Here is a 19,249-nt window from a genome sequence, read left to right on the forward strand (position 1 = left end):
CTTATGCCCAAATCATAGTGGCTGCTCAATAACTAACTACTTGATGAAAGAATGAGAATATCTAACTGATATCTTGAGAACAGGAGATATTGCCAACCAACAGGAATGGCATTATCATTGTGTCGAGTTAAACATTTTAGTGACTCTTTTGTTTTGACTATGCTGGGTCCTTTGCATTCTTTTTTTTTTTTTTTTAAATTTTTTTTTTTAATTTTTATTCATTTATGATAGTCTCACAGAGAGAGAGAGAGAGGCAGAGACACAGGCAGAGGGAGAAGCAGGCTCCATGCAGGGAGCCCGATGTGGGATTCGATCCCGGGTCTCCAGGATCGCGCCCTGGGCCAAAGGCAGGCGCCAAACCGCTGCGCCACCCAGGGATCCCGGTCCTTTGCATTCTTATATATTTTTTGAATTAGCCTGTCAATTCTTTCAAAAGAGCCTATTGAGATTTCCACTTGGATTTTGTTGGTTCTTTGTGTCAATTTGTGGATAACTGACATTGTAACAATATCAAAACTTCTAGTCAATTAAAATGGTAAAATTTCCTTCTATTTAGGTCATTTTTTCTACAACAATATCCCCATAGTTTTTAGAACATAGTTCATGAACATATTTTAAATTTAACCCTAAGTACTGTTATACTATTATAAATGGCATTTTAATGTTATTTTCCAATTATTACTATTGCATTTTACAAGTGACTTTTGGGGCACCTGGGTGGTTCAGCTGATTAAGTGCCTGACTTTGGATTTTGGCCCAAGTCATGATTTCAGGGTCCTGAGACTGAGCCCAGCATTGGGCTCTGCAATAGACATGGAGCCTGCTTGGGATTCTCTCCCTCTCTTTTTAACCCTCTCCTGACTTGCATGTCATGCACTGTCTCTCCAAAAAAAAAAAAAAAAAAAAAAAGGTAGAAAAATACAGATTTTTTTTTTAAGATTTTATATTTTTACATAATCTTTACATCCATCATGGGGTTTAAACTCACAACAATAGATCAAGAGTCACATGCTTTACCAACTGATCCAGCCAGGTGGCCCTAAAAGTATAATTAATTTATATATATGGGAGCTTGCTAACCGATTTATTAATTCTAGTAGTGCCTTATTGTCTATTTCTTTAGGGGTTTTTACATAAAAGGTCACATCTGATTTGGAAATCCCACTTATGGGTACATATTAAAAATAACTGTGGGGTGCCTGGGTAGCTCAGTTGGGCATCCAACTCTTGATTTCAGCTCAAGTCATGATCTCAGGTTCATGAGACTGAGCTCTGCATTATGCTCTGCACTCAGCAGAGAGTCTGCTGGAGATTCTCTCCCTCCCTTTCCCTCTGCCCCTTTCCCTGCTTGACATGCTCTCTCTCTCTCTAAACTAAATACTTTAAAAACATAAAAATTGAAAACAGCTCTTGAAGAGGTATTTGCACACCCATGTTAAGTGCAATGTTACAATAATCAAGAGGTGAAAGTAACCTAAGTGCTAACCAACAGATAAATGGATACACAAATGTGGTATATACATAAAAGGAATATCATTTGGCCTTAAAGATGAAGGGAATCCTACGATTTGTGACAACATGGATGAATCTAGGCGATGTAATGCTAAGTCTAATAAGCCAAATATAGAAAAACAAATACTACAGGATATAGATTATAGAAAGAATTTAAAATAGTTCAAATTCTTAGAAGGAAAGTAGAATGGTGGTTGCTAGGGGCTAGAGGGAGGTATTAATCAAAGGATGCAAAGTTTCAGTTACACAAAATGAATAAGTCCTAGAGATCCACCACATAGACATAGCATAGAGACTATAGTTAACAGCACTGTATTGTATATTTAAGTTTGCTTAAATGTGCTAAGAGGGTAGATCATATGTTAAGTGTTCTCATCACAAACAGCCTCCTCCTCCTCATCATCATCATCATTGCTATAGCAATAATAGAGTGAAAAACTTTTGGTGGTGATAGATGTTTTTTGTATAGATTGTGGTGGTAGTGTCATAGATGTATGCTTATTTCCAAAATTTTCAATTTCTATTCATTAAATATGCACAACTTTTTATATTTCATTCTTTAATAAAGTGCTTTTAAAAATACAAGCAAGTAACTATCATTTTGAAATATTCCTCATGTAATCTGAAGAAAAATAAAAATAAGAGGTAATGTTATGACTAGAGTTTTGTTTTGTACTTTCTAATCTCTATATTTCTTCACCTTACTTTATTTTTTTTACCTTACTTTATTTTAAACGGATAAAACGTCCAGAGTAATATTGAATAAAAGAAGTGAGAGTGAAGAACTTTTTGGTTGTAATCTTAAGGGAAGTCTTTAAGTCTTCATCATTAAATATGACATTAGTTGAAGGTTTTCTTTAAGTCATGTTATGCTTTTTTTTTTTTTTTTTTTTTTTTTTTTTAGCAATCCAGATAACAGTAAATGCCAATGTCCTGGGAAGCAAAATATTTGTACTATAAAACGAAAGAAGCCCAGATATGACTGGAGTATAGTGGATGTGACAGCAGTATTTGCTTGTTAATACATATTATTTTATTTTCAAGTTTTTCCTATTTTTAAATGCTAATTATGCATATTCATTTATACCTCAGCAAGCATATTTTACTTCTTTACTGGTTTAACCTCTTATGTTAGCTGTATTTTATAAACATTACCTGTTTTCTTTAAATATTATATCATGTTCACAATTAATATTTATGCTTTTCTTCTCTAATCCAATTGTTTAAAACTTATAGAACACTGTGGGAAACATCTTTCTTTATTTCCAAATTTAATCATTTCTCTTTTTCTACCTAAATTTTAGATAGGCATTATCACAATATGGTAATTGATGCTTATTAGAAATTCTGTAATTTTTCATGTGCATCTGAATAATGAAGCCATTAGTGATTTCTTCTTATTTTTATTTTCCCAAATTTTAAGGGATGAATGATTAGGATTTGCATTGGCAACAAACAGAGTATAACATCCACTTTACTTTTAGTTTCTTTTTGGTGAAATATCCTTATTCTTTTTCTTGAATAGTTGGAGTGTTATTTTTCATAGTTCCCAACAAAACATAAAAACTTAGAATAAATTCATTTAATGTGTCCTTGCTGAATAAATGTAAAATATCATTTGCTCAATTGATTTTTCTGTGACATACATATACCTTATTGAATAAGAATCAATGTTTGCCTCTTTTTCTCCAGATTTCATCTGTAAAATACTTCTTCAGGAAAGTCTTTCACAACTCTCAAGTTTACCATATGTTTCACAGTGATTTTTGTTCTTACTGAACTTTAAACTTGAGAACACGTTGCATACTAGCAAATTTATAAGCACTTATGAAAATAATATTTATAAGGTAAAACTCAGGAGTGCAAAACCTAGGCATATTTGTTCACCATGTATTACCAATGACTAGGAGATTTTTTGAAAGTACTTTTTAATCTAGACACAAATGAAAGAAGTCATTTACTGTCATGCTCTGCTCCTGAGAATCTCCCTGTCTCTTTCTTACATGCCTTGAATAAATTCTCAAAGTTTTAATACACCAATTCCTGTGCATATGTGCTTTGCTTTTAGAGACTTTATTTTGAGGAAGGGAGGGTTAGTACTAATGATCTTGACAATCTCAAAGATTAATTCTTGGATACGTGTGATTATAAACTTGGATTTCTACTCTATACAAGCCATTACACCCTAACATAAGAAGAAGTAGTGTGAGAAAAATCTTTCTGAGTAGCTAATCTTGTACTTGTGGTTCAAGTGTACAGTGTATAGGATATATTACTGTTTTTAAGTCTAGCTCAAATTAATGCTGCATTCAGTGGCTTTGTTTTACAAGTAATCCCTTTGGGTCACTGTGAATGTTTATGAGTATATATTTTAAAACCCAAGACAAAATAAAAACAAAACCTTGGTAGAGTCTAAGAATGGACATATTTCACTAGATTCTCATGTATGATATAATTCACTCCAGCACAGTTGTAAATTTTGTAAAATATTTTAACAGTTAAGTATCATTGATTACCATATATTTTTTAAAGATTTTATTTATTTATTCATGAGAGGCAGAGACATAGGCAGAGGGAAGAAGCAGGCTCCCTGCACAGAGCCCCGTGTGGAACTATCCTATCCTGGGACTGAGATAAGGCCGTGAGCTGAAGGCAGGTCAACTGCTGAGCCACCCAATGTCCCCACTGTGATTACCTTCTATTGCATATAAGGACAAAAAGAGAACTGTATGTAATAGAAGATCAAAATTAAAACCAAGGATAGCTTTACTGAAATTAAAACTATATTATGGTTATACATATTTACATATAGTTTTATATACATATATACATATTTAGGGAAATTTAAGTGTGATGTGTTTATGGCTGTGTGTAAAGCAGGATGTGTTCATACACCAGAATCTGGATAACTGGCATGCTAAACATTATCTGGATGGGAGTAACACTTTTATAACTGAATTTAAAGAAAGTGTAACCAAATAGGAATAGTACAAATTAAAAATAATATCCATACTTATTTTTTTATATGTTCATCTCTTTTATAGGTAAAGCCTATTCCTGTATAATTTCTGATTATTAATAACTCTTACTTATTGACATTACTTATTTAATAAACTTGATGTGTAGCATTATATATTTTTAAGGTATACAGTGTGTTACTTTTATATATGCATACATTGCAATATGATTGTTGATATAGCATTATCACATTACATAATAATTGTACAATATTATTGTCTATTATCATCAAATTGTGCTTTAGATATCTGGCTTATTTACTACTTATTACAAGTTTGTACCCTTAAACCTTCTCTCTCTGACCTCCCCCATCCCCTCGTACTCTGTTTTTCACAGGTTTAACTTTTTAAAATTTCTTATATAAGTGAGGCACAGTACTTGTCTTTCTCTAACTCATTTTGTTTAGCATAATGTGCTCATGGTTCATTTAGGTTGTCTCAAATGGAAACTATCTTTCTTTCTCATGGCTGAATAAATTTCTAACGTGTATATGTACCACGTCATTTTTAACCATTTACTTGTTGATGAGCATTTGTGTTGTTTCCATATCTTGGCCATTACAGCAATGCTGCAATAAGAGGAGAGTGCATATATTATGTTGAAAGCCAGTTTTCATTTCCTTTGGGTATATAGCCAGAAGTGGCATTGCTTGATTCTATGGTACATCTGTTTTTAATTTTTTGAGAAACCTCTATATTGATTTCCATAGGGGTTAGACCAATTTATAGTCTCACTATCAATGTATAAAGGTTCATTTTTCAGTACATCCTCACCAGCACCTATTATCTCATCTTTTCAATGATACCCATTCTAACAGATGTGAGGTGATAACATACTGTGATTTTAATTCCCATGATGATTAGTGATGTTGAACATCTTTTCATGGGTCTGTTAATGATTTTGATGTCCTGTTTAGAAAAATATTTAGTTCTTCTGCCCATTTTTTAATAGGATCATTTTGTTGTGGTGGTGGTTATTGATTTTACTGAGTTCTTTATATGAAAGGAATCTTAATCCCTTATCTGATACATGGCTTGAGAACAAAACTTTCTCTTATTCTGCAGGTGGTCCTTTAGTTTTGTTAATTGCTTCTTTTGCTATGCAGAAGTTCTGAGTTTGATGTAGTACCATTTGCTAATATTTAATTTGTTGTTTGTACTTTGGGCATCATGTCCAAAACCTTATTAATAAGACCAATATCAGTAAGTTTTTTCCTGACTTTTTCTTCTAGGCATTTCATAAGATCTTATGTCTCAGAGTTCCATTTCAAGCTAATTTTTGTAAATAGTGTAAGATAGATCGGGTCCAAGTTTATTATTCTGCATATATTTTTCAGTTTTCCTAGCACCATTTATCAAAAAGACTATCCTTTCTCCATTAAGTGTTTATGACTCCTTGTTGAATATTAGTCAACTGTACATTATGCTGGGGTTTAATTGTAGGATGTCTATTCTGTTCCATTGGTCAATATATCTATTTTTGTGCCAGTACTATACTGTTTTATTAACTATGGCTTTGTAGTATAGTTTGAATTCTAGAAGCATTATACTGCTGGTTTTGTTCAGGATTGTTTTGGCTATACAGTATCTTTTGTATTCCACACTGTTTCTTTTATTTACCTTTTCAACTGTAAATTCTATTTATCACACATAGTGATAAATTACAACTAATAAAAATTTAGTGTCTGAATTATATATATTCTAAATTTAAAACAAGTAGATTTCAAAGACTATATAGAAAAAAGAATGTAAAATTTATTAATATTTTCATATTAATTGAATGTTGAAGTGAAATTATTTTAAGTATGTTAAATTAAATAGATTTTTGAAATTAATCCTACCTATTTCTTTCTACTTTAGTAAATACAGCAACTAGAAAAGTTAAAATTATATGTGTAATTCACATATTTCTATTACTTGGCTTAATGACTCAGTTGTGCACGGAGATAAGTTTTCTAAATGTTTAATTCTCAATGCCTTATAAGTTAGATAAAACATTAGTGATTGTTCAGATGCTTTCTACAAGATAGTACCCATTACATAGAAATATTGAGCAAAAATCTTTATTGCAGAATATGGCTATTGGTAATAAATAAATTTAATCAATGGTAAAATTTAAAGGTTAATATTATACACTTATTTCACAAAATAATAGCTAAAAATTATATAATTTATAGATTTATTAGAAATTAACAAGATTTGAGTTAATTTCAAATTAATGCAACTATTCAGTTGCATTTTCAGGCTAAACTATCAACACTACAATAAAAATACAAAATTATTACTTTTTAAAATTTTTCCGAGTGTATTCACTATCAAACTAATAACATGACCTAAACATCTTCCCATTTAATAATTTCATATATTGTAGAGCCATCCATAGAGATATCTATTTAATAGTCTTCTATACTGGGGATCCCTGGGTGGCTGTGGCTGAGTATCTGCCTTTGGCCCAGGGTGAGATCCTGGAATCCTGGGATCGAGTCCCACATCAGGCTCCCTACATGGAGCCTGCTTCTCCCTCTGCCTATGTCTCTGCCTCTCTCTCTGTGTCTCTCATGAATAAATAAATAAAATATTTAAAAAAATAGTTTTATATACTTTGCAGAGCTCTCCATAGGGATACCTTAGGGATATTTTCATCTCTGCCAATGCTGCAATTACATAAAAATATCTGAATCAATTTTGATATACATAGCATATTTATAGAATGGGTATTATTGTATATACATAGAGAATTTTTGTACATTTTCAATTTTATTCTGCTCTTAAGGCAATAATATATAAATAGCAAAGATATGAGAAAAATAAGAGCAAAGATGTAAGATTTTATAGCTCGCATATACTTTTATTGCATATACTTTTAGTGAAATTCTAGACTTTAATCTTAAGGTGTAAATTTTCGAGTAATTAGGACTTATTGTTGTGAAAGACAAGTTATGTCTCTTAATGTACAATAATTATATTGAGAGTGGAATGCTCAACTTCAAAATATTAACCTTCACAATTGAGATACATGGACTTACATTAATTAATTTTCCAGTCACTAGTTTCTATTACTGAGTTTTATCCATGACCTATACACCTTTTTCAATTTTGCTTATTAAAAATTGATTTTTGACGTATAATAAAACTTGAATACAAAGTCATTCTCTAATTGACTTTAAGCACATTAATATAACTAAGCTAAAACTTGCAAATTTTTGTTGGTATTAAAATTTATAAAGTATCTTTTTATGGTTCCTTTCACTAGGGTACATAGAGCATCTATATCAAATTTGTATTGCTAATTCAAGACTAATTTAATCCAAACCTACAGTGAATCTTGGCACACCACATAAATAGATTCATTAATTGAACATTAGAAATAAATATTCATCTTTTTTTTCTTTTGTGACTTTATTTAGAAAGCAAGAAAAGATAGTGACAGTTTCAATTACCATAATCAAATTTGTATTAATATATTACCCTTCATTAATTATCTACTGATGTGAATATATTTTGAATTAGAAACATAATCTAACATTTAAAAAAAACTTGTTCTTTTCAACAGAAAGAAATCTCTAAATATAACAAAGCCACCGAGTAAATCTCCTCTGAAATACTTTGTTTTAATAACAGATTCAGGGATCCCTGGGTGGTGCAGCGGTTTGGTGCCTGCCTTTGGCCCAGGGCGCGATCCTGGAGACCCGGGATCGAATCCCACATCGGGCTCCCGGTGCATGGAGCCTGCTTCTCCCTCTGCCTGTGTCTCTGCCTCTCTCTCTCTCACTGTGTGCCTATCATAAATAAATAAAAAAATAATAAGAATAATAATAAAATAACAGATTCACTGCAAATCTCCCCTTCCCCCAAAGCTCTCTTAAGTGTAGGGACTTAGAATTAAGTATAATAAAATAAGAAGCCAACTGAAAAGAAGTTCCTGCCCCAATTCTTTTATCTCTCAAGGTTATGTCATTCTTTCATAAGGAGGGCAGAAGGAGGCAGTGTTTGCAAACAAGACACTGCAGGCTGTTGGGATATAACATTGGCCAAAACACAAAAAGAGTCTTTTCTTCATGAAGCATTGAGATTAAACACTGAGACTACTGTGACATTTAATATATGACACATATAGTGTATGAACTGTGGCTAAGTAAATGACATGGAAACTTCTGGGATAAATATAACAAAAGAGAAAATGCTGTAAAAGAAATACCTTAAATAGTGTGATATTACTGTAATGCTTATTGCAGTGTTATGCAATATTGCAAAATATATTATTTTATCAATTATAAAGGGTAACACAGCATGCATTTTTATATATGGATATATATATATATATATTTATATTCTTAAAAAATCAACTGTTGTTAATGTGTCTTTATTTATTTATTTATTTTTAAAGATTTATCCATCCATTTTTAGACAGAGACAGAGACAGGGGTGAGAGTAGAGGCAGAAGGAGAGGGAGAATCCCAAGCAGACTCCGTCTGGCTGAGAGGAGCCTGAGGCAGGCTTGATTCCACCACAGGAGACTATGAGCTGAGTGGAAATCAAGAGACTGATGCTCAATCTACTTAGCCACCCAGGAGTACCCTATCATTTTTTTTCTAATTTTAATTATTTTTATAAAGACATTTTATACTATGTAAATTTTAAAAAGATGCAGTCTCTTAATTTATTTCAGCTTTGAATACTGAAAGCAAAGCAAATCCTCATTTGCTTTTTATCTCAAGATAATAAAGAAACTAAATACAAAACACTTCCTGCCAAGCTTTCAGCCTTGTTTTCAACTGCCGGTGTGCAACAAGAGCTAAGAGAAATCAAGAAGCAGTTGGTTGTAGAACAGAGCACTGGATTTGCATGACAACTAAAACCCTAAAACTCTTTTGTGTAGATTATAACATGATGGGAAAATATCAGCCATGGTCAGTGGTGAGATACAATGAAAAATGGTTGCATTAAACAAACTTTTATTACAGACCTAGCATTGTAGGGGGGAAAGGAATACAAACGTATTATAAATTCAGAGATATTTTATTGTGTATTTAATTTTCATGATAAAATTTTGCATTTAACCTTCCTTGAAAGGAATTTTAGATTATAACTGCTTAATATGCAAGAATACTAAAAATTGTATTATCCTGTTAAACTCATTATTGATGGGGCAATTTTTCAATCTTTTTTTTTTCATTGCTGTACTCTTAGCAACTAGAAGAGTACCCAGTTTATAACAGGAATTAATAAACATTTGTTGAATGAATATAATACAAAATATATAACAATGCTAATCATCTCACATAAAACCCTGACTTAAAATCTCTACCTCCGAGCTAATCATATTTAAATTGCAATGTTTGCTTCCACTTTTTCCTTCATATATATGTACACAGAAATTATATCAACAATTTTTCCATAATCATAAAAGCTATCTATTCTTCTCTAAATTGCTTTTCCCTAATTACTAGTGTACCTGAGCAAATTTTCATTTCAGCATTTTTATTTACTATTCTATGGATTTTCTATTCATATGTTTTTCCTATATTGTATTTGATATTTTAGATATTTCTTTCTTGTAAATTTGTAAAGTGCATTACATTTTTTTCCAACTGTCACTGCTGCTTTGATTTTTATAAATGTCATGTACTAATTACCAAACATACAAAAACTTGTCATATAATTGAGTGTATACCTCTCTCACTTAAGAAGGTCTTTTCCACAAATGATGTCATATATTAACATCTCAGATATACACCTGGATCGATTCTTCCTTAGCTAACCAGTCTACTGTTATGCCAATACCATTTCTGTTGTATTACATAGATGGTCTCTTCACTCCCTCATCTTGTTTTTAATTTCCTTGACATTTTAAAAAACTTTCATTATTCTGATGAACTTCAAAATTATTGTACACAATTAAAAAATAAAATCTTGTGATATGGATTGTAATTATTTATATTTAAATACTGAGATGCAGATAATTGATGGTCTATGAAATTAAATCATCCTAACCAAGGATTTTCCCTTTTATTCACATCTGTTTTCTATTCTTAAATACAGTATAATAGGTGTTTGCATCTTAAATATAAGCATTTCATAATTTTTTTTACTATATTGTAAGAGCTTTTTCCTATTATTTCAATGTGTTGATTGCTATGGAGAAAAACTAGCTATTGATCTTTATACATTTAACTCAATATAGAACACACCTCAAAACAGATAAAAAATTTTATACATTTATCTCAAATATTGATCTCTACTTTTAAAATTATTTTTACAATATTTTAGTAGACTTTCCTAGCAGACACAAAGCTTTCTATGGTAAAATAAAATCATACTTCTATGTGTATTACTTCATTACATGAAATTATACATTTAAGTCAATCATAAATAATAATTTTAATAGTAAGAGTTACTATTACTTGTTTAATAATAAATTTGGTGTTTTTGCCTGTGAAATGACATTTCTTTTGATTTTTAAAGTAGTTTTTATTAATTATTGCTCTCTATTCCTATCTCATCTTTTTAAGTAGGAATCATGCTAAAGATTAGTAGATGCCTTTTTAGCATTCATAGTTATGACTATTTGCCTTATTTTCTTCAATAATTTTTATGGGAAAAACTGTGTCAATAAATTTTATACTACCAGATAACGATTAAAATCAAGGGATAAATACAATGTCTATGTTTACTATTGTTAGTTATTTTGCTCAATTTTCACATTTTGTTTAGTATAGTTTGCATACTTTTGGTGGAGCTTCCATATATATTTCCACTAGTTTTACAAACAACTTGGAGATATTTCACCTATTTTTTCCTTCAAGTTTTATTTAAATTTCAGTATGATATGTTTCAGGTGTAGAATTTAGTGTTTCATCACTTATATACAACACCCAGTGCTCATTGTAACAGGTGCCCTCCTTAATACCCATCACCCCCTTAACCCATTCCCCCACTCACCTCCCCACCAGCAACTATCAGTTTGTTCTCTATAGTTAAGAGTCTTTCCTGGCTTGCCTCTTTTTCTCATATGTTCATCTGTTTTGTTTCTTAAATTCCACAAGAAAGAAATCATACTTGTCTTTTTCTGACTGACTTATTTTACTTAGCATTATACTCTCTAGGTCCACATCACAAATGGCAACATTCATTCTTTTTTATGGCTGAGCAATATTCCATTGTGTGTGTGTGTGTGTGTGTGCGTGTGTGTATACACACCACATCTACTTTATCCATTTATCAGTCTATTGAAATTTGGGTTCTTTCCATAATTTGGCTATTGTCCTTTGGGTAAAACCTAGTCATGCAAGTGCTGAGTCATAAAGTAGTTCTATTTTTAGCTTTTTTAATGTAAGTTTTTTTTTAAGATTTTATTTATTCATTCATGAGAGACACAGAGAGGGAGGCTCCCCTGTAGGGAGCCCGATGCAGGACTCGATCTCCAGGACCCCAGGATCATGCCCTAAGCCAAAGGCAGATGCTCAACTGCTGAGCCACCCAGGTGTCCCTTTTTTTTAGCTTTTTGAGAAACCTCCATACTGTTTTCCAGAGTGGTTGCACCAGTGTGCATTCCCACCAACAGTGGAAGAGGGCTCCTCTTTTCCACATCCTTGCCAACACCTGTTGTTTCCTGTGTTTTTAATTTTAGTCATTCTGACTTCACCTATTTTTTTATTTTAGAATGTTTTTAAAAACATTGTATTGCATGATTTTTAAGAAGTTGTGTGGAGACTCAACTATTGATAATGCCATTATAATGTCAAATATTTAATCCTATTTCTAATACCACTTATGACTATTGCTCTACTCAATGTAAATAATTTGGATAAATTTATATTATGAAATTTCAAGTTCTTCTAAATAAATTTTAATGAGATATAGACTGTATAAACCTGACAGAGAAAATCTCTAATAATCATTAAAAGTTATAAAATGTTTTGTGTCAAATAAAAAACAAAAACTAGTTCCAGTTTAAATAGACATTTAAAGCAGTATGGTTCTAACCACTGTCTGTGAATTAATATTCCCTGTAAATATCTAGACTCTGCAGAAGCTTTAACTTACTTCATCTTTAACCTAGTTGATCAGATTTTGCAAAGTTAACCCAAGGTGATGCTTTTCACACACACACATTTTGAAACTCTGTATTACAAACTATTACATCTATCTGAACAGTCATAAATTCCTAGAAAATATACGTTGACCCTTGATTGTTACAATTCAAGATGTAAAAAAGTTTTGAAAAAAAATAAAAGACTCATTAATCTGAGTTATGCCTTTCTCTGAGCAATGGTAAAATCGAAACTTACTCTTGAATATAACCTATAAGATTCTGAAGGCTACTACACTTATAAACACATGTTACTATTTATTGGGGTTACATTATATAATTTCTTTCACATTCATTTATTCTTAAATATTTATTGAGAATTTACATTGTATATGTTTGTTTGCCTATTAGTATGAAAAATATTATCTTCTTATCACAGAATATCATTTTCTTCTAATTTTCGGTGTTATTTATAGGACAAGAATTATGTATGTGTATAATAGAAGGGGTAGATTTATGCTTCTTAATATTTATATATTTACTCTCCAAAGATGTGAATAAAAGTATTTCCCCCTGTGAATGCCCTTTCCCAAAGTTAGCATGACTTTTTTATAACTGTATCTCCTTGTAAGTATCAGAACACAGGCAATGGAGTGCATCCATATTAATATAAAACAATATAGTCAGTCTTAGGGAGGGAGCCAAGTGTGGCATGACCAATAGTTAACTATATTTTTCTGAGGAAATACCACAGTTACAGAAGCTGATTTGGTAACTACAGCTACCATTCCCCTCAAATCAATGAGTTAATATTCCCTAAGCTCTCAGGCAACCTAGGAATTTTTGTGTTGTCATACTTAGGATGATTTTCAAAGAGAGATATTTTGATGCATGAGTCACAAAAACATATTTTTTTCCTAAAGTGGAATTGTTAACCTGTGCAGTTGTTCTTTCCTATAAAATTACTGTTTTGCCATTTCTTTTTATAAAATATTCCATTTAATATGCACTACTTTAGCAACCAATTTAAGCTAGGAGGTATTGAGTGCAAAAAGATTTTTGAAATAATTTTTAATCAGAACTTTAGACACATTCCCAAACATTGTAAAATATTACAACAAACAATATTTTTGAGTAAGTCGAATATTTCACAATCTTGGTATTTGATTTTAGAAAATAAGTGAAAAATACTTTAAAATTTTACCAGAAATTCCAAATTTGTAGATGAATATTATTGAAGTTCTCATTATTTATGGGGGGGAAATATTTTATTCACATCTTAGCTTTTTCTATATTCTATTTGGGAATGTGCTACAATAGACTCTTCCACACTTTTTCTATTAGAGGGATTTAAAAAAAATAGGAAGGTATGTTTTCCTGGTTGACAGTACAATCATAATATTAGTAAGTAGTACATCATTTTATAGTAGGCAGTGAATAACCTATGCTGCCGCAGTACACACAGGAAGCCACTGGACGTATCAGAGGAGTAAATATAGAATCTTAAGATGCAAAAATCTAACCCCTTTCTATAATTTTCTGAGATATGTTCTGTGCCTATTACACAGTGAATGAGTTGGAAAAAAAGTATTTTGTTAAATTTCTTTTTTTCTTTACACTATTACTAATCACACAGTAGTCCCGAGCTGGAGTTACATTGAATATTTTCAAGTCATATCATTAGACCTAGTACTTTGACCATCTAAATATTTATTTCAAGGGCAGTCATTTATTACACACAAACCTCAGTAGCCCTCGATTCTTGACATCACCCACCAGCTACAACTTGTTGCCTAGACAGAAGCCCCAATCTAAGCTGGCCTACACCTTCTCCTCCTTAAATTTTTTGTTCCTTTATTTAGATGGGAATTCACAAAAATTCTTTCTCCAGTGGCCAAATCTGTAGCTTCTTAAGCCATGTCAGTTATAATAATTTTTACTCAAGAGGACAAAAGGAGACTAGAATTAAAGAAGAAAACAAGGAAAAAAAAAAAAAAGAAGAAGAAGAGTAGAAAGAGGTAAGACAGGGACTCCTGGGTGGTTCAACGGTTCTTCGGTTGCCTTTGGCCCAGGGTGTGATCTTGGAGTCCCAGGATAGAGTCTCACATCGGACTCCCTGCATGGAGCCTGCTTCTCCCTCTGCCTGTCTCTGTCTCTGTCTTTGTCTCTCTCTCTCTGTCTCTCATGAATAAATAAAATCTTTAAAAAAATGGTGTGACAGAGAGGGAGAATGGTAATTAGGGCAAATACAAAAACAGAAAGAAAACAGCAGGCCAAATACTGACCATTATATGTCTAATGTCTCACCATAGTCCCTGGAACAGAAAAGAGCCAAAATAAAAATGTGATGAGTCAATGAATTAAAAATGAACGAAGAAACTAATGACAGTGTTTGAGATTTTGTTTCAATCTTACTGAGGCCCATTCCTCAACTTAATTCTCCAAGCACCTAAACAAGCCAATTGGTTGCTCTTGTTCTAATATGACACTGGACTACATACCTACCCCAGATGTATGCCCACACAAACATCTTGAGTCCTAGAGAATGGTGCAAGAGGTATATTTAGAAAAATTTTCCTACTGATTCTGACACTTCTAGGTAAAATGTACATAATTAAAATAAAAATTGTAAAATAGTTTATCCTTCTTGATGCCTATATACATTCAAACATTATTGTATTAGTGCAGCTCTTGAGTTTTTTCAAAAACAGTAATTTCACTCAATGTTAATATATCACTTGATATAAAACCCACTGAAATAAGCACAACAACTATTCTAAAAAACTTTAATCAATTTACATTTGGTATAAATTCAGCATAAAGCCTTTGGGTAAAATTAGGTGAGTATTTCCTAAGCTGTTCAGAAAATGTTATTTTCAGGAAGTGTTAATAGTTAACATTTATAATTAACTATTATAATATTAAAGTATGTAGATATGATCTGGCTTTGATCATTGATTGAGGTGTGGAAAATACTACTTATGAAATCCCAATTGTGGAGATTTAAAGCATATTTTTAGTATAGCAAAGGAAATAAAAGAGTTAAAAAATATTTAACTTAACCATTAAACAAAAAAATTAACATATTCTGTTAGTTTTTACCCCATTGAAATGCATATTAATAATACCATAGCCAACATGGTACCTTGAATTATAAAGATGTTTAGGTATTTGACTGAAGTTATCTCTATTTTATTTATTTCATGAAGACTTTACTTCCCTTGAGATAAAGAAGTTTCACTAAAAGGTTTTTTTTTGGGGGGTGTGGGGGGATGCCTGGGTGGCTCAGCAGTTGAATGTCTGCCTTTGGCGCAGGGCATGATCCTGGGGTCCTGGGATCGAGTCCTGCATCAGGCTCCCTGCATGGAGCCTGTTTCTCCCTCTGCCTTTGTCTCTGACTCTCTCTCTCTCTGTGTCTTTCATGAATAAATAAAATCTTTTTAAACAAACTTTTGGGGATCCCTGGGTGGCGCAGCGGTTTGGCGTCTGCCTTTGGCCCAGGGCGCCATTCTGGAGACCCGGGATCAATCCCACGTCGGGCTCTCGGTGCATGGAGCCTGCTTCTCCCTCTGCCTATGTCTCTGCCTCTCTCTCTCTCTCTGTGTGACTATAATAAATAAATAAATAAATAAATAAATAAATAAATAAATAACAAAGTTTTGTTTATTTAGCATATTTTTGTACTATCATTGATCATGAATTTGAACACTGACTTTAATCTTTATTGGCATCAAGATTATTTTAGAATATGGAATTTATTTCAGAATTTCAAAATTCTAAGAGGACTCATATTAAATATTTTGCTTTTATTTAATAATAGTTTACCTCTGTTAATTTTGACTTGAAATATTCTATTTCCGGGGCACCTGGGAGGCTCAGCGGTTGAGCATCTGCCTTTATCTCAGGCCATGATCCTGGAATTGAATCCCACATTAGGCTCCCAGTGGGCAGCCTGCTTCTCTCTCTGCCTATGTCTCTGCCTCTCTGTGTCTCTCATGAATAAATAAATAAAATCTTTAAAAAAAGATTTAAAAAATACTCTACTTCTATTACTTTTTAATATATAAACAGGTGTACCACATATCTGTTTAGAAGTATAGCTTCAATTAAATTTAATGATTTTTCTCTATAGCAAAGGATTGAAGTCAGTTTCTAAATGAAGAAGATTCCTATCAAACTTAATTACTTCCTCCAGTACATGTTACATTATAGGTGATACAGATGTAACTATCTAACAAGGTAGGCCACTAATTTTATTGCCTAATAAAGTTGAGGTATATACTTTTAAATAAGGCTAGCTCTATTTTAACTTAACACACCTACACAGAGAGGTCATTTTTTTGTCCCCCTCTGTGGTGACTATATTAACCTATTCCTTTTAGACTGCATTGTTTTATATGCATATATATGCACACATGTATATACATGAAATATTATAATTGTATATTATATAATCATTAATATAACTATAATTAATATTAAAAATATATAGCCTAAAACTATCTTTAAGTTTGAGTTTAGTTTATTCTATTTTTAGTGGAGGCAGGATGGGAAAAAAGCTTAAAGAAGCCACTACAAAAGCAGAGTTAGCCTTTCTTGTGGCTTGCTGTAGCTATGCTATATATAAATGACTAGAAATTTGCTCTCTTCAGTTAAGTTACCCCCAGAAACAAACATTGAGAAAGAAATTGAATTCAAGTCTTTTGGGGGCCCCACATGGGGGAAGAAAAGGAAGCCAATAAAGGGCATGTGTTGGGGAGTCCCAATCCTACCAAGGAATTTTGAGAGGGAGCACGGACATCTAGCTATCTTACCAAAGGAAGTGCAAATATTTGTTTGCCAACTACTACAATCAGTCATTGATTGAAACCTACTCCTGGAGGATATAAATTGTCCTTTAAAATTACCGTGGAAGGATCAGATAAATCACTAGACAATGGCTTTTGAGTGTTTGAAACTATACATTTTTTGGTGTGCATGGATACAGTTGGACCAAGGGTATATGGTAAGGTCACTGAGAATATCTCCTCTAGTTACTGACTGGAACTCTCTTCTCTGCATGATACAGAATTCAGTTAGGCTATTTTACAAGATGGTCCTAAAATGGAGGCTAAGTACAATCAAATCTTATCAAAACATTTTACTGGATATCTATGCCAATACCATCATAATTTAATTTATATTTTTAATTGAGAAAGATTATGCAGTAAAAGAGAGTAGTTTGATGAGAAAGGAGATTTAAAGCTAATAGTACTAGATTTTGAAGAATTGCGCTGAAAACAAAAATCTTTCATATCCTCTAAATTTTGGCACATAAATTGTTTCTATTACTTCCTTAGTTATTGCTCTAACTTCTTCTATGAGCAGATCTTTAGTTAAATATTATTTAAACACATGCAAGTGATGACTGTCTTTAAACTCACATTGACCTCACTATGCACATTTCCTAGGCTGTAATTCCCTCTGCTCTAGCCAATTTGTAGCCCCAGGTTCTAGAAATAATGAACGGTTAACAACTCAATTATTACTTGGGAGTTCCTTCCTGCTATATCAAGCTGAGTTGATATTTATAGAGTTATGAGGGATCTGAGTATGGCGATTTATAATGACACCAGGAACTAGACACTTTAAAATGAGGCAGTCTAATTGGATTTAAAGATTTAGGTTTAGAGAGAGGGTAACAGAATGCCTCCTATATTGTTAATGGCAGTAGAAACAGATTATTTTCAAAGGGCAATTTAACAATAATACTCAAAACCACTGGCTCATCTAATCCACTGGTAATAATTTAGCTTAATGATGTATATACCTATGTACACAAACATGTACTTTGAAAGATGTTTTCTGCAATATAGTTTGTATAGCTAAAACATAGCTAGTATGACTTAAATCAATAATAGAACAGTAAAACATATCAATATAACCAAAGAAAAAATGTAAAAACACAAATTTAAAGAGAAGTTAAATTTTAAAAGCCTGACAAATGTCCAAAACACACACATTGTTATCCGTAATATATACATTATTTAGTGTAAAAAGTAAAATGCATTAAAAATACTCTTAGATCATTTCTATTTGTGTAATTATAAGAAAAAAACATACCCTATTTGAAATGATGCAGAATCAGGGGTAGGAGAACAAAGATTTCAACTATTCATTTCAAAAATTCCAGTGTTGATTTTTTGTTTCATATGCGTACCCATATAATTAAACGAAATACAGTGAAATCTCAAAGGATTATTCAGTTTTATTTATTTTATTGTATTGTATTGTATTTGGATTACTCAGTTTTAATGAATCTCCATCCAAGTCACTATAGGAGATACATACCTGATCAAGATATGAACTTTAGTATGTTCAAAGTCTTCATTTGTTTTGAAAGGATAATTAAGACTCTGATTGCTTTATTATACTACCAAACAAAAGCCATATCATATGAATTATGAGAATGAATAATATGTAAAAATTAATAAGTTCCTTCTGGAAATTTTCACGGGTTAAATTAACAATGCCAAAATTTAAATTTATTTATTTTTTCAAGATTTATTTATTTATTTATTTATTTTCATTCATTCATGAGAGATACAGAGAGAGGGGTCAGAGACATAGAGAGAGAAACAGGCTCCCTGCAGGAAGCCAGATGTGGGACTCAAACCTGGGAGACTGGGATCATGCACTGAGCTGAAGG

Source organism: Canis aureus, chromosome 9 (genome assembly GCF_053574225.1).
Source record: "Canis aureus isolate CA01 chromosome 9, VMU_Caureus_v.1.0, whole genome shotgun sequence".
Lineage (NCBI taxonomy): Eukaryota > Metazoa > Chordata > Mammalia > Carnivora > Canidae > Canis > Canis aureus.